Source organism: Dipodomys ordii, unplaced genomic scaffold, assembly GCF_000151885.1.
Source record: "Dipodomys ordii isolate 6190 unplaced genomic scaffold, Dord_2.0 Scaffold116, whole genome shotgun sequence".
NCBI lineage: Eukaryota > Metazoa > Chordata > Mammalia > Rodentia > Heteromyidae > Dipodomys > Dipodomys ordii.
Window position 1 is genome coordinate 2,282,286 of NW_012267332.1, and position 15,600 is coordinate 2,297,885.

Genomic DNA, 15,600 nt, shown 5'->3' on the forward strand with positions numbered 1-15,600 from the left:
GAGAAGTTTCTCTTTAAGTCTTTCGCCCACTTATTTATTGGGCAGTTGTTTCTTTGAGGATTTGTTGTTGGGGGATTTAATTTTTTTAGTTCTAAGTATATTTTAGATATGAGGCCCTTGTCCATTGTATGGCTAGTGAAGATCTTCTCCCAATCCGTGGGCTTTCTATTGAGCTTGCTAGCTATGTCCATGCAGAAGCTCTGCAGTTTTATTCAATCCCATTTGTCCAACCTTTCTTTAATTTGTTGTGTTTCTGGGTCTCTATTAAGAAAATTTTGACCTGTGCTAAGGAGCCCTAGAGTTTCTTCTATTCCTTCCTGTAATGTTTTCAGTGTGTCAGCTTTGACTTTGAGGTCTTTGATCCATTTGGAGTTGATTCTGGTGCAGGGTGATAAATACGGATCTAGCTTTAGTTTTCTACAGGTGTTTAACCAATTTTGCCAGCACCATTTACTGAAGAGGCTTTCTTCCATTCTATTTTTTTTTAGCTCCCTTGTCAAAGATTAGGTAGGTATAAGTCTGTGGGTTCATTTCTGGGTCTTTAGTACTATTCCATTGGTCCTCAAGTCTGTTCTTGTGTCAGTACCAAGCTCTTTAGTACTATGTTTTTTTTAGTAGAGTTTGAAATTTGGAATTGATACTTCTCCAGCATTGTTCTTTCTACCAAGAACTGTTTTTGCTATTTGGGGTCTTTTATTGTTCCATATGAATTTTGGGGTTGCTTCTTCAATTTCATTGAAGAATGAGGTTGGGGCATTGATAGGTATGACGTTGAATTTGTATATAGCCTTTGGCAGTATTTCCATTTTCATGATGTTAATCCTCCCAATTCATGACCATGGGACGTTTTTTGTCTTCTTTAGTTCTGCTTTAATTTCCTTTTTCAGGTTTTTAAAGTTTTTGTCATAGGAGGTACTTCACTTCTTTATTTAAGTTAATTTGTAGGTATTTTATTTTTTGTGGGGCTATTACAAAAGGGGTTGCTTTCCTAATTTCAACCGCACTCTTCTCATTATTGGAATACAGGAAAGCCATTGATTTCTGAGGGTTGATTTTATACCCTGCTACTTTGCCAAAGTTTTGAATCAGCTCAAGTAACTTGGTAGTGGAGTCCATGATGTTCTTTAAATACAAGATCATGCCATCCGCAAAGAGGGAGAGTTTTACTTCATCTTTCCCAATTTGGATCCCCTTTAGGTTTGCATCTTGTCATATTGCTGTAGCTAGGCATTCTAATACTAAGTTGGAGAGGAGTGGAGAGAGCAGACATCCTTGTCTCATTCCTGAATGGTTAAATGCTTTATAGACAAGAAAAAAAAACTGTGCTAGAACCAACTTATTCACCATCATCCTTTTCATTTCTTCTTCTTCCTCATCCTTTTCATCTTCTTCTTCTTTTTCCTCTTCCTTCTTGCTCTTTTCAGCCTTCACAACTCCCCTTTTCTTGCTGCATTAGGTTTTCCTTTAGCTCAGTAAGCAGCAATATTGTTTTTGTATTTTTCCTTCAGCTTAGCAGCTTTCTTTTCATAAGGTTGCTTGGCATCTGAAGCAGTGCTGTTACACATCTCTCCCAGGTTTTTTTTTTTTTGCAACATCACCTATAGACCAGGATATTCCCCTTTGAATTTAGGGTGATACTCAGAAGAGAACAAGAAGGAGGCTGAAGGAGACCTCTTGGGTGCATTGGGGTCCTTGAACTTCTTTTTTGTTTCCTCTTTAGGAGGGATGTAGGTTTTCATTTCTCTTTTATAAGGAGCCTTGTCTGCCTTGGCCATATCTTCAAATTTCCCTTTCTCTTTAGCAGACATAGTCTTCCACCTCTCTGAGCACTTCTTAGAGAACTCTGAGAAGTTGACGGAAGCATCCAGGTGCTTCTTGTGCTCCTCCCGGCAAGTTTGCCCAAGGAAAGTATATGATGACATTTTGTCTTGGCTTCTTAGGATCTCCTTTGCCCATGTTTAGTTTTTCCTCCGCGAGGCATAGAGTCATTCGATGCCCGTCTGGCTCTCACTTGCCCCTGCACTGTTTCTATGGAGCTCAATGTACTGTAATGGCTGTGAGAGCGGGAGCCAGCTGCAGCCTCCTCATTCTCCCCACTCTGTAACCAGATCCTTTTTTTAATTCCCATGGAGTAGACTGATCTTAAGACAGGCTCAGATTCATCCTAGGTACTAGCTTTGTTACCTTAGGAAAGTGACTTACCTCCCTTGAGATTTAGCACTCGCCTATAAAATATATGCCATCGTACCCTGTAATAGAAGTCGTTGTTCCACTATAAGTGATGCTCAGGAGATTCTCATTTATCATTATTAATGTTTTCATCTATTTTCAAGAAGACATGGAGGCCCATTGAATCCTCTGATCTTTACTGCTTATTCCTCTTGAACCTTCACTAGTGGTTTTGGTTTTCATTTAGTAGGTTAGCAGATATGTTAGCTTGTTTGTGAGATACTAAATAAGATACTAGGCCATATTTTCTGAGACAAGATCTCATTCTATTTTTATCTTTGCCCTTTGAGTGCTATGGTTACAGTAGGCATATGCCACCATGCATGGTTTAGGATACCAGGTCTTTATTGAGTATATAACTCGTGCATAGAATATATGTGATTAGGAGAGTTTAGGAATATCAATGAGAGAAAATATGTTGCCCAATGTTACCAATGCCTGTATGCAGTGGATAAATAAAACTGTCCTGTGGAGGATTGAACAGAGACGCTGTTAGAGTTGGTGGTTTCTATCTGAGACAGTCTGGCTAGGATGGTCTGAGGAGATTATGTCACATAGGGCAGTGATTTCCAAACTTTGCTGTCAATCAAAATCTGGAGACCTTTCCAAATATCCTGAATCAGAATCTTTGAGAGTGGGATTTGGAATCTGTATGATTAAGACATGATTTTTGTGCAGCCAATCCACAAATCAGAGTCTATGAGAACAGGGTTTTATGGTTGGTTTGAGAATGGAGTTCCTTCCTGAAGGCAAGATATAAGGGTGTGTTTATGAAAAACAATGAGTTCTAAATGGAATGACCTTTGAGGTTAGTGGGAGAGGAGAGACTGAGCAGTGTAATAGTTCAGTATGAGTGGAAATGTTGAGCCATGGGTGTCGATTTCTGGTGAGAAAAAGATCTAACTGTGAATGAGCTACAAGGTTATTTCCTGACTACAAAGAGAAGATCATGGAACTGTTTGCCAGGATTTTGCCTTTCTCTCCTTCAGTTGAAGTCTGCTTCAGGTTGATTAGAAGCTGCAGCTAAAGGTGGAAAATTCACTGTCTTTGGTTCTTTAGCCAGGAGTGTATACTCATCTGGCCTCCAAGGATTCTGCTTTGTTTCTCTGTGTGGTTTCTAGCCTTTCCCTATTGGTACATTAATTCTATTAGGTGAGGACATGACTTAGTTTTAGAGAGAGTAAATTATAGATAGAAATTTATTTCTCTTACCTCTGGAGTCTTAGAACATCCAGGTGTCTTCAAAGATGGTGCTTTATTGCTGTGTCCTTCCAGCCAAAGGGAAGGTCGAAGGATCTTGTTTCAGCCCTTTTGAACACTAATCTCAATCTTGGGGTTAGAGTGTCTTGTCTTAGCCACTTGTCAAATGGCTCCATCTCTTAATGCCATCACATTGGGAATTAGGTTTCAACATATGAAATTTTGGGGAATACATAAATTCAGACCATACCAGTATGTGTGCAGAGGCATCTTTCCATTAAAAAATGTAGGATGGGAGCTGGGAAGGTGGCTCAGTGGTAGAGCACTTGCCTTGCATGCCTGAGGCCCTGGGTTCGATTCCTCAGTACCACATAAGCAAAAAGCAAAAAGCCGGAAGTGGTGCTGTGGCCCAAGTGGTAGAGCGCTAGCCTTGAGCTGAAGAGCTGAGGGATAGTGCCCAGGCCCAGAGTTCAGGCCCCACGACCAGACCAAAAAAAATGTAGGATGAACTGGATGCTGGTAGCTCATGCCTGTAATCCTAGATACTCAGGAGGCTGAGATTTGAGGATTGTGGTTTGAAGTCAGCCCGGGCAGGAAAATCTGTGAAACTCTTATCTCCAATTAACTACTAGAAAACTGAAAGTGGAGTTGTGGCTTAAAGTGGCAAAGTGCTAGCCTTGAGTGAAAGAGTTCAGGGACAGTGTCCAGACCCTGAGTTCAAGCCGCATGATCAACCAAAAAAATGTAGGATGTACACACTTCTGCATGGAAAACATCTGAAGATTTCCTTTAGGACCTGAATGACCTCTTTATTTGTGAATGACCATTGGAAGACTCTAGAAGCAGAATTACATGCCTCTGAGGGGGAGGCAAGACTCATACACCCTCAACATTAGTGGTCTAGAAAATTCCCTTTTCCGGAAAACTTACGGCACTGCTCAGCACCACATTGTGTCTGTTAAGTGAGGGCAGCAAAATGAAGCTGAGTGAAAGCTGTTGAATAATAGAGGTACTGAGCATGGGGAAAATGAGCATAAGTTAAAGGGTCTATTTGATTAAAATACTGTATTGTGAAATACCATGGGAACCCCCCTGGCACAATTAAAATACACTTAAAATGAATGACAGGGATGCAAAACAGATCCTGTTTGGAGTGTGGGTACTAGTGTGGGGGGGTGAAGAGATACAGTGAAGGAGGTGAATTGTGATCAGCATACCTTACATACATGTAAAAAAATGGAAGAGTGAAGCTTGTTGAGATTGATTGGGGAGGGGGAGTAAGGAAATTAACAGGTGAATCTTACCAAGGTACATTGTACACATTGGACATCTCAAAAGGAGATTTTTTTATACAACTAATTGATGCTAATAAAAATATGAGAAAAAATAAACTTTATGGAAAAGGATGCGAACCTTAAGGAAAATATTCATCAGGGATGGAACTTTCTTAAACTTTGAATCAGAACCTGCAGGCTCCTGAGGGACATATGTAGAGGTCACAATAAGGCAAACGCACACTTTGGAAGTAGCATTCAAACTCCATAAATCACTATAGATTACTCTTCCCGTGTTGAAATCAGCTTGATCATTTTTGAATGAAAAACTCTGAGCCAGTGTTTTTTCAAATTTGAGTGCCTATCAGCCTCACCTATAGGGCTGGTTAAAAATGGAGATAGCTGTGCCATCTCCAGAGTTTCCGATTCAGTAGGATCAGAAAGAGGGTACTTGGGCCCCAGTGGCTCATGCCTGTAATTCTAGTATTAAGAGGCTGAGATCTAAGGATCTCGGTTTGAAGCCAGCCTGGGCAGAAAAGTTCATGAAACTTTTATCTCCAGTAAAATACTCAGAAAAATCATTAAGTGGTGCTGTAGTTCAAGTGGTAGAGTTCTAGCCTTGAGCACAAAGAGGCTCAGGGACATCATTGAGGCCCTGAGTTCAAGCCCCAGGGCCGGCAACAAAACAAAACAAAACAAAAGGGTACCTGAGGATTTGTGTCTCCCAAGTTCCCCGACGAAACCGGATCTGTTGGCATGAGAACCACTGGCACAGGTGAATGGCTCATTTTATTCATATTTTTGGCTTGAGCAGAAGTTGGTAACAAAGGAGCCTACTCACCAAACCCACTTAACTCCTAACTGCTCTTCTACTAAAGTCCCAAAAGTTTCTTTGCCCCTCACTCCCTCACACCAACAGTGTCTTTTTGAATTCTCTTGTCTTGGATAGCTGAGAAGTCAACGCTTGCAGAATCAGAATGCCCGGGTGGATCGTGACGGTGGTGGCAGCCCATCAAAGGTCCCTCTGGCTGGAATGGCGTTTAAGCGGTGGTGGTGCGCTAGACAACTTGGACTTGTGTGGAAGCCCTTGCTACACTTGCTCTTGAACTCAGGCACTATCTTGGTGTAGATGTCGAAGGCATTCATGGCAGACGCCACTCAGCAGCAGGAAACATCCGCAAAGGTGCTCAGCTTGAGGCCGCATCCCGGGTTGTAGTAGGAGGAAGCTGATGACTTCAAGTCCAATGTCGGTGATCTGGGACCCCAATGGAAGCCACCAGATCGTTGCGGAGAGTCCCAAGGGGAGGTGGAGGAAAAAGGTCTTCTCTACTGACCTCTCGCTTCCATGCCGGAGATGGGAGTGATGATGACGTGGGCCTTGCAACGCGGCACATTTGTGTAGTCCTTTCTCGCTTCTCTTGGCTGTTGCTGTGTTGAGTTAGATGGAGCTTTGGCATTTTTCCCCTGGTTCTTCCATGATTTTCGCTTAGGATAGTTGCGGGGCGACACGGTGGTAGCAGGTAAGGAAGGAGTAGCAGTCATCCCCAGCTGCCTAGGTGTATTGTCACAGACCTGGGGCGGATGCATCGGCGGGATCCCAGTCCATGGACACTGGCAACACAAAGCGTTTGGTTGCCACACGTTTGCCGCACAGGGGCTCGGGAATCTTCTGTGTGGCCACAAACCACAGGCTGCGGAGCAGGGATGGTGCCGAGAGGCTGAGTGGCAGCAGGATGAGGACGGCAGGCAGGCAGGCTGGTTGGACATAGACGGCCTTCGGGAATTCCATCTTCGGGGTGGCACAAACATCTTGAGTCAGCTGAGGAGGATCTCGCATTCACTGGGGAAGCTCTTAAGTGAGACGTGTTCAGTTACCCTCTGTCTGGTCTTTTTTCAGCTAGATGGACGAAGGCCCGGTGGTGGGAGCAGCAGGACCCCTCCTGCCTGCAGAGGAGTCAGGTGGTGAGTACTGGCTCAGAGAGGGTACACAAGATATACCCCCTGGCTTGGGTGGGGCTCAGTGACATGTGGGTTTGTTCTATGATGTCACAGCGACTGGCTGGGACCTTCCTGCTGCCCCAACCCTTACAAGGGCCAAAATGAGTGACAGTATGTTGGGTACTGATACCCCTCAGATCTCTAGATTGGAGTATCTTTTTTTTTTTTTTGGCCAGTTCTGGGGCTTGAACTCAAAGCCTGCCTGGGTGTTGGTCTTTGAGCTTTTCTTGCTCAAGGCTAGGGCTCTATCACTTAAGCCATAACTCCATGTCTGGCTTTTTATTGGTTAATTGAGCATACAAGTCTCACAGGCTTTCCTGCTTAGGTTGGCTTTGAACCACAATCTTCAGGTGTCAGCCTTCTGAGTAGCTAAGATCACATACCTGAGCCACTAGCACAAGCCAGAGGATCTTTTATTGTACATAAGAGTCAACAGGAACTTATTCAAAGGCAGATTCTGAGGGAGCTCCAAGTGGCTCCAGTCGAGGTCAACCAGGGGATTCTGAGTTGTAAGTTCAAAGTGAGCCACATCATCTAAAAATGTCGACTAACTACATTTCATAAAGTGGACACACACACGCTGCAACCTAACAGTCATATTTTATTTAATACTTAAAGTACAAGGTAGCTCCTCAAACAATAACATCAGTGTTGGGAAAATGGAGGAGAAAAGAAGGAAACAGGCTGACTTGATCTTCCATAGTAAGGACACAGCCTTCTCACCCGTTTGGAGACTGTGCAGAGAGATGGGACAGTAGTTGGGTTTTTCTTAGGTCTGAGCAGGGAGGCAGAGGTTAATGAAAAAGCCATTAGGTCTAGGGAGGTGGGGGGGCTTTTCGGTTGGGCCCATAATGGACTTAAGTAGATTGCCCTGCCTGTGTCAGGCGTCTGCACATATCTTTGGTGGCTTGCCTGATGTCTGTATGCACCTGGGAAGACTGGGGGAGGGGGCGGGGAGGGAGCACAGGGGAGGGGAGGAGGTCAATCCTTCATAGTATGTCTTTGGATACATAGAAAGAATGGGCCAAGAGGAAAGAGGCAAGTCCTTCAATCAGATCCAATGAAAAATACACTGCTTCCAACTAAACGTAGGAAGAATGCAGTTCCTTTGTTGAACCCTCCACATCTAGTCATACATGGTGGCTGGTGGATACTTCAGGGGTGACAGTGCAGAAACTGCCATTCTAGACAATTCCTTCCTCTTCTTCACTAGTAATTCTTCTTACTGTAATTCCTCAAAATCGGACCCAACTTGAGGACACTTGATTCCTGTCTCAGCACCTTGCCATTCCAGCCCCATTGTGATCCCTTTTTTCCTGGGCTTGTGTTGAATGCTTGGTTTGGCCTATGGTGCAGATTGGCTCTTTTCTTTTCTGGAAGAACATTTTCAGTTAACATTCTGGGACTGATGACAGTGAGCTGGTGAGGAAGTAGGATGCAAATGCTGCTGCTCCTTCTTCTGCTGCCACTCTAAGTGCTTCCAGGAACCATCTAGGGACAGGTTGATGACAACCTGTCTCATTGAAGACATCTCCAAAGCTGTTTCCAGAGGCACTTCTGGGAGGAGCAGGAGCAAATCCTGTCAGAGTTTTCTGACGCCAGCATGCCACCATGGGCATCTTGAGTATAACACTGAGGCTGTAGCTCAGCCCTCTCCTCCCAATGTAGACCTGGAGAAAGAGGGTTTGGCTAATTTCGAGGTGGTGCATTCAAGCCTCCTCCCATGAGTACATTATAGTCTGTCCCTTCCTTCATATCCATTAATCCGTGTTTAATGTATTTAGGCACTTTATATTAAGTACACACCATTATAATTGTTAGTTCCTCTTGATGAATTGACCCTTTTATCATCACGCCATGGCTATCTTTGTCTCTTATAACAGCAGAGTTAATGTCTGCTTTGTCTGATGTAAGTATACTTACTGCTACACTATTTTGGTCAATACTTTATTACTGACATTTTATTTTATTTTTATGAGTATATATTGATTGTCCAAGGGAGGTTCATTATAATAGCTCCACATATGCATACACTGTTATCTGATTTAGTTAGTCACCTCTATAATATTCACTCATCCTTCTTCCCCCTTCTTTAAACAATGTCAAAAGGATGCATTGTTCTAGTTTCATAAGGCTTATAAAGTATTTTGCATATATTCATTTACCCTCTCTGTTGACCCTCCCCTTCCCTCTAGTATCCAAACACATAGAATCTGTTTTTAATTGGTCATTCATTGTCTTTAGTATATATTAATTATACAAAGAGGTTTCACCATGGCAATTCACATATACAGATGTTACACTTTAGTCAGATTAACCCCATTTGCCCTATTTGCTCTCTCTTTCCATACCCTCTTAATTATCTATTGTCCAATAACTTTCAGTGAGTTTCTTTATATGCTATCTTCATATACAGACACAAGGTATTTCCATATTATTTACCTTCCAAAATTTCCTTGCCTTATCTCTTTTCCTTATCTTATACATATACTAGTATATATATTGTATATTATATTTACATATAAGATATAATGCATGTTATTATACATTATATAATATCTATAGCAAAAATATATAGTATAGATAAATATATAGTATATTACATATTTATATATATTATATAATATATAATGAGCCTGGCATTGGTGGCTCATGCCTATAACCCTGGCTCCTCAGAAGGTTCAAAGCCAGCCTGGGTAGGAAAGACCATGAGAATTTTTTTTTGCCAATCCTGGGGCTTGAACTCAGGCCCTGGGCACTGCATCTGGTCCTCTCTGTGCTCAAGGCTAGCACTCTACCATGTGAGCCCCAGCTCCACTTCTGGCTTTTTCTGTGTATGTGATACTGAGGAATCAAACCCAGGGCTGCATTCTAGGCAAGCACTCTACCACCAGGCCACATTCTCAGCCTATAAGATGCTTTTTTTGTCTGTTGTGGGCTTGAACTCACAGCCTGAGCACTGCCTCTGAGCTTTTTTTGCTCAAGGCTCTATCTTTTGCAGCTCTACTGCTTTGAGCCAAAGCACCACTTCCAAATATAATTTTATTACTTTTTGCTGATGTGGTACTGAGGAATCTAACCCAGGGCCTTATGTATGCTAGGCAAGCACTCTATCACTAAGCCACATTCCCAGCCCCTCCATGAGACTCTTATCTCCAATTAAATACCAAAAAGCTTGAAGTGGAGCTGTGGCCCAAGCCCTGAGTTTAAGCCCTACGACCATCACCAATAAAATGGCATATATCTATATATAATGAACACATATATACTCATACACTGTATATATATATATATATGCATATACCTATTGTATATGCAAATCTTTTAGAGCAAGATTGTTTTCTGTTATAGTTTTTTTCTTCTATCTTGCTGTCTTGTGATTTGATAACTTCTTGTGTTGGTATATTCTGCTTCTTTTCTCTTTGTCTTTTATATATCTAGTATATGTTTTTACATGTTGGTTACCACATAGCTTTGTGGATAACTTACCTTCTTTTATTGACTATAAAAATTTTACAGTTTTACTTCTACTTCCCCTTATATTCTGTTACTGATGTTGGAGTGTACATCTGACTATATTGTGTACCCATCAACAAGTTTTTGTAAACATTTTTTGCCAGTCCTGAGGCTTGAACTCAGAGCCTGGACACTGTGCCTGAGCCTCTCTTTGCTCAAGGCTAGCACTCTACCACTTGAGCCACAGAACCACTTCTGGCTTTTTCTGTTTATGTTGTACTGAGGAATCCAACCCAGGGTTTCATGCATGCTAGGCAAGCACTTTACCACTAAGCCACATTCCCAGCACTACAGACATATTTTTAATACTTTGGTCTTTAATCTTTTATAGTATAGATGAAAGTGATTTACACTACCCTAAGTTTATTTTAAACTTAGTGTATTCTATTCTATTTAAATTTTGTTTTTAGTTTTTATACAAGTATATGGCCTGTATAAAAGCTAGGAGATCTTTTGTATGTTCTTCCCCCATAGTATAACCCCTGTTTTCACTGTATTTGATTCTGGTGTCCTGAATCTTGTATATACATTTTTATAATTTGGGGAGGGGAAGGGAGAGGAAATAACAAAATGCTGAATAAGGATACAGGTTGACCCATTGTAACAATGAGATGTACAAGACACTATGTTGAAAACGAACTTTACAACTTTGGGGGTGGAGTAGGGAGGAGTTGGGGAGGTGGGGAGGGAAGGGATGAGAGGGGAAAAACAAAGGAGGAGGTAACAATGCTCGATAGGAAATGTACTCATTACCTTACTCATGTAACTGTAAGCCCTCTGTACAGTATTTTTGCAATAAAAACATAAAAATAAATAAAAGCCAGGAGAGTACTTTTTTTCATGAGTACGCACGTAAAATTGAGATGACCTGGGACATTCCAACATTTAGAAATGGAAAAGAAAATAAGAGAAATTAGTGAAAAAGACAAGAGAGTCCAACAAGGTAGGAGGAGGAAACCTGGTGAGTAGGATGTCAAGAAGAGAAGAAAACATTTCAGAGAAGGAGGAAATTGATTTATGAGCTTGAATGTTGCCCACTGCTTAAAGAAGACGAGGACACAAATATTTTTACTCCACTAGTAATATGGATGCTGTTAATGACCTTGCAACTCATTGGTGGAGTTACAGGAATATAAATCCAATTGGAGTAGGTTGAGTTTACAAATGTGCGGAACTTGAGACAGTGATTCAGTGATAAAGAGAATTCAGACAGTAAGAGGAAAAGAGCTACAGAATGAGAGGTCCAAAAGTATTAAACCAGGATAACTTGGTGATGCATAAGAGAGTTTAGGTTCCAGAATACCATGAAGTAGAAAAAAGCAACCCTTGAAGACTCCAGAACAAGTCCTTTAGTGAGTACTTCCTTTAATTCAATGGAGGCTAGAATTGCTTTCATTTTTCTATTCTTCTTACTTTGGCACTTGTAATCTCCATTACAAAGAAAAAGTTAACTCTTGCTGTGTAATAACTACTAGATCTGAAATCTGAAATGTAATAACTGTCCTTGGCTTGCTTGACTGACCTTTTACAATTATTAATTTTACAAAGCTGATGCTTTTAGGTGTTGACACTGTTATTTGTGCACTTGATATTTTTTCCAGTCCTAGAGCTTGAACTCAAGGTCTGGGTGCTGTCTCTGAGTTCTATTGCTCAAGGCTAGCACTCTACCGCTTGAGTCACAGCTCCATTTCCGGCTTTTTAGTGGTTAATTGGAGATAAGAGACTCATTAATTTTCCTCCGTGGGCTGGTTTTGTACCATGATCCTCAGATCTCAGCCTCCTGAGCAGCTAGGATTACAGGCATGACCCACCAGTGCCTAGCTTTTTAATTGTGCTCTTGAAAGACAGTATCCATATTAAGATTGATTTCTATGTTTTACATGTGTAAATAAGATTTAAGCTTTATGGATTTTGTAACCTAATAAAAAGACAATAACAATATTAAAGATGACATGTTATCTACAATCAATATGGACTATACCATGAGTCATGTATTTCTTTAATTTTTTTTGGTGGTCATGGGGCTTGAACTCAGGGCTTGGGCACTTTCTCTGAGCTCTTTTGAGTCACAGTTCCTCTTCTGGTTTGGGGCTGTTAATTGGAGATGAGTCTCACAGAGTTTCCTGCTCAGGCTGGCTTTGAACTGTGATCCTCAGATCTCGGCCTTCTGACTACCTAGGATTACTGGCATGAGCCAACAACACTTGAGTCTATTTATTTTACAAATAGTATATTGATATTATTATTATTATTCTATTTTACAAATTAGGAGATTTGGGTATTAGGATGGAACAGGTATCAGTGTAGCTGATCCCCAGGTGAAATCCATATACTTATTATTCAAATGTATTGCATAATTTATTTTAAGGTACTGCATTAGTCTATGCTATAACAAGGTACCTGAGGATAAGTACTTTATAAAGAAAAAAAGCCTTATAGAGCTCACAATTTTGGAGACTGAAAGCCTAAGATTGATTGTTTAGCATCTTGTGAGGGCCCCCTGGCTGGGTGAACATAGCAAAGAAATGGTATGGGAACTGGCCATGTGTAGAAGCAGCCAAAGGTAGGAGGTGGCCTATTTTTGTAGCAAACAGTGCCACAATTACTAATTCACTATGCAAGACCAGCATGGACCTTTTTTTTTTGTGGGGCTTGAACTCAACACCTGGGCTCTGTCCCTGAGCATTTTTGTTCAAGGCTAGAACTCTACCACTTTGAGCCATAGCACTACTTCTGATTTTCTGATATTTAATTGGAAATACGAGTCTCATGGGGCACTGACAGCAAATATAGCAAGAACAGGGGTTATACTGTGGGAGAGGAACATACAAAGAAACAAAAAAAAATCACATGGTACATTATAAATATGTTAGAAACAATACCAAAAAAGAAAAAAACCCACTTGTGTCCCTATCTTGGGCTTCATTTCTCTTAACATCATCTTATCTGGTCATATGTACCTGCATCTTGTATATATACTTCTCTAATTTGGGGAGGGGAAGAGAAAAAAACAAAATGCTTAAATAGGGATACAGGTTGACCCATTGTAACAACAAGATGTCCAAGACACTATGTTGAAAAATGAACTTTACAATTTAAGCAGGGTGAGGGGGGAGTGTAATTGTGGAGATGGGAGGGAAGAGATGGTAGGGGAAAAACAAAGGAGGAGGCAACAATGCCTGATAGGAAGTGTACTCATTACTTTGCTCATGTAACTCTAACCCCTCTATACAGTATTTCTACAATAAAAAATATATTTAAAAAAAAAGAAAATAAAGCCAAGACAAAAAAAAAGTCTCATGGGGACTTTTCACCCCAGGCTGCTTTGAACCCCAATCTTCAGATCTCAGCCTCCTGAGTAGCTAGGATTATAGATGTGAGCCACCCACATCTGGCTCAACACGGATCTCTTTTAAAGGAAATGGCCCCATAGCTTAACTATCTTGCACTAGTCCTCAACCCTGGAAGTTTCTGCAAGCTTAACATCACCACACTGGGGACTAAGCTTCCAGCATGTGAGCCTTTGGGAGGACACACTCAAACTATATCCAAATGATAGCAGAGACTCATTGAGCCCTGCATACCCATGGCAATTCCAATCCTTAACTAAAATTATAAAATGCATTTTTTGTCAGTCCTGGGGCTTGAACTCTGGGCCTGAGCACTGTCCCTCAGCTCTTCAGCTCAAGGCTAGTGCTCTACCATTTTGAGCCACAGTGCCACTTCTGGTTTTCTGGTGGTTAATTGGAGATAAGAACCTCAAGGACTTTACTGCCCCGACTAGCATTGAACTGTGATCCTCAGATCTCAGCCTCCTGAGTAGCTAAGATTAAAGGCGTGAGCCATAGGCGCCTGGTGTAAAATGCATATTTTGATCAGACCACAGCTGAGGTTTTGTTCCAAGAATGTCTCCTCACAGATTGTTTTCATGAGTTTCCATCACAGTTCCAAACTATTAAAGTTGGAATGTTAGCAAGAGTTAAAGACTTCTAACATTTCTTTGGATTCTCTTATAACTTTGGAAGGATTACTTTACCCTTCTTCAACTTCACTATCATCTTCAAAGTGTTCTAGAAAAGTGGTCTTTTAAAGTGGTCTCTCAAAGTCCAGTGAGCTTAATTTGACCTATAGGTTTTTTTTTTAAACTAAGTATCAATTATTGATATAAAGCCTTAGCTGGCATTTTTCTTTTTTTGTCAGTTGTGGGGCTTGAACTCTGGGCTTGGGTGCTGTCCCTGAGCTCTTCAGCTCATGGCTAGCAGTCTACCCCTTGAGCCACAGCGCCACTTCTGGTTTTCTGGTGGTTAGTTGGAGATAAGAGTCTCACGGACTTTCCTGGACTTTGTTGCCTTGGCTGGCATTGAACCGAGATCCTCAGATCTCAGCCTCCTGAGTAGCGAGGATTATAGGCGTGAGCCACCGGCACCTGGCTCTTAGCTGGCATTTTTTGCATGTTTGATTCCTGACTGCAGTCCCACCTGTTCTGAAGTGAAAATTTGATCCAGAGACTTCTATTTCAGCTTCTCTATTGCCACCTTCTGGAATGGGGCCACCCTCCCTCAGCTAAATATGCAAATAACCAGCAGGTGGAGAGCAGAGTAGCCTATTCACATATGTGAATACCATTAATTTCTAGTTTAATCACAACCCCTTTCTCCAAACTGGAGCAAAGGGAAGTATTTGAGGGGGGGAACCTTACTTCCGTTTAAGGCCCTAGTTATCACTCCCACTGAAAGGACATTGCCTAGGATGCTATTAAGTTTATAGGTGGGTGAAGTATATCATATTGGAAAAGCTCATGAGGCAAATGATTGGTGAAGAGAAATGAAAGAGAGGAGTATAGGTAGTCAAAGAATAAGTTCATTTCACTGCATTTCCAGAGTTTAGAGGACTACATTGGCATAGAAATGAAACAATGCTAGGCAAGGATGAAAGGAGGAGAAGCTCAAAGTTGAGTATCAAAACTCAACAGTGAACATTGCTTCTTTTCTTTGTTTGATTTTGCAGTGGTCTATGGGTAAGTCTGAACTACAGTGGGCCACTTGCCCCATCTGGTCTTTCCTGAGGTTTCTGTTCTCTTTCTTTTGCCCTGGTGGATTCTATACTCAGACATGTGTCCATGCACTGGGTGACCTCCAGTCCTTGGCCTTGGGCTTAAGAGTTGTTGGGTAGACCAAATGGAATATTCATGTACAAAGTTGGTGATATAAATCAAGTGGGAAAAATCCATTTTAGTGTGGTCATTGTGTCAACTCTTATTATTTCAGTTCAGCATGACCACATATATAAATCTCCTTTAGGGAACCAGAAAAGGGATACATGAAATAACATTTCTAAGAGGCATGGTCACTTGCTTCTATTAATAATTGCTACTTGCAAAGCC

At 41.4% G+C, this 15,600-nt stretch overlaps 1 pseudogene; it reads right to left on the minus strand.

The window, feature by feature from the left end:
• LOC105995210 overlaps positions 1 to 1,956 on the minus strand; it is a 141,159-nt pseudogene extending 139,203 nt beyond the window's left edge.
• Between the last annotated feature and the right edge of the window lie 13,644 nt (positions 1,957 to 15,600).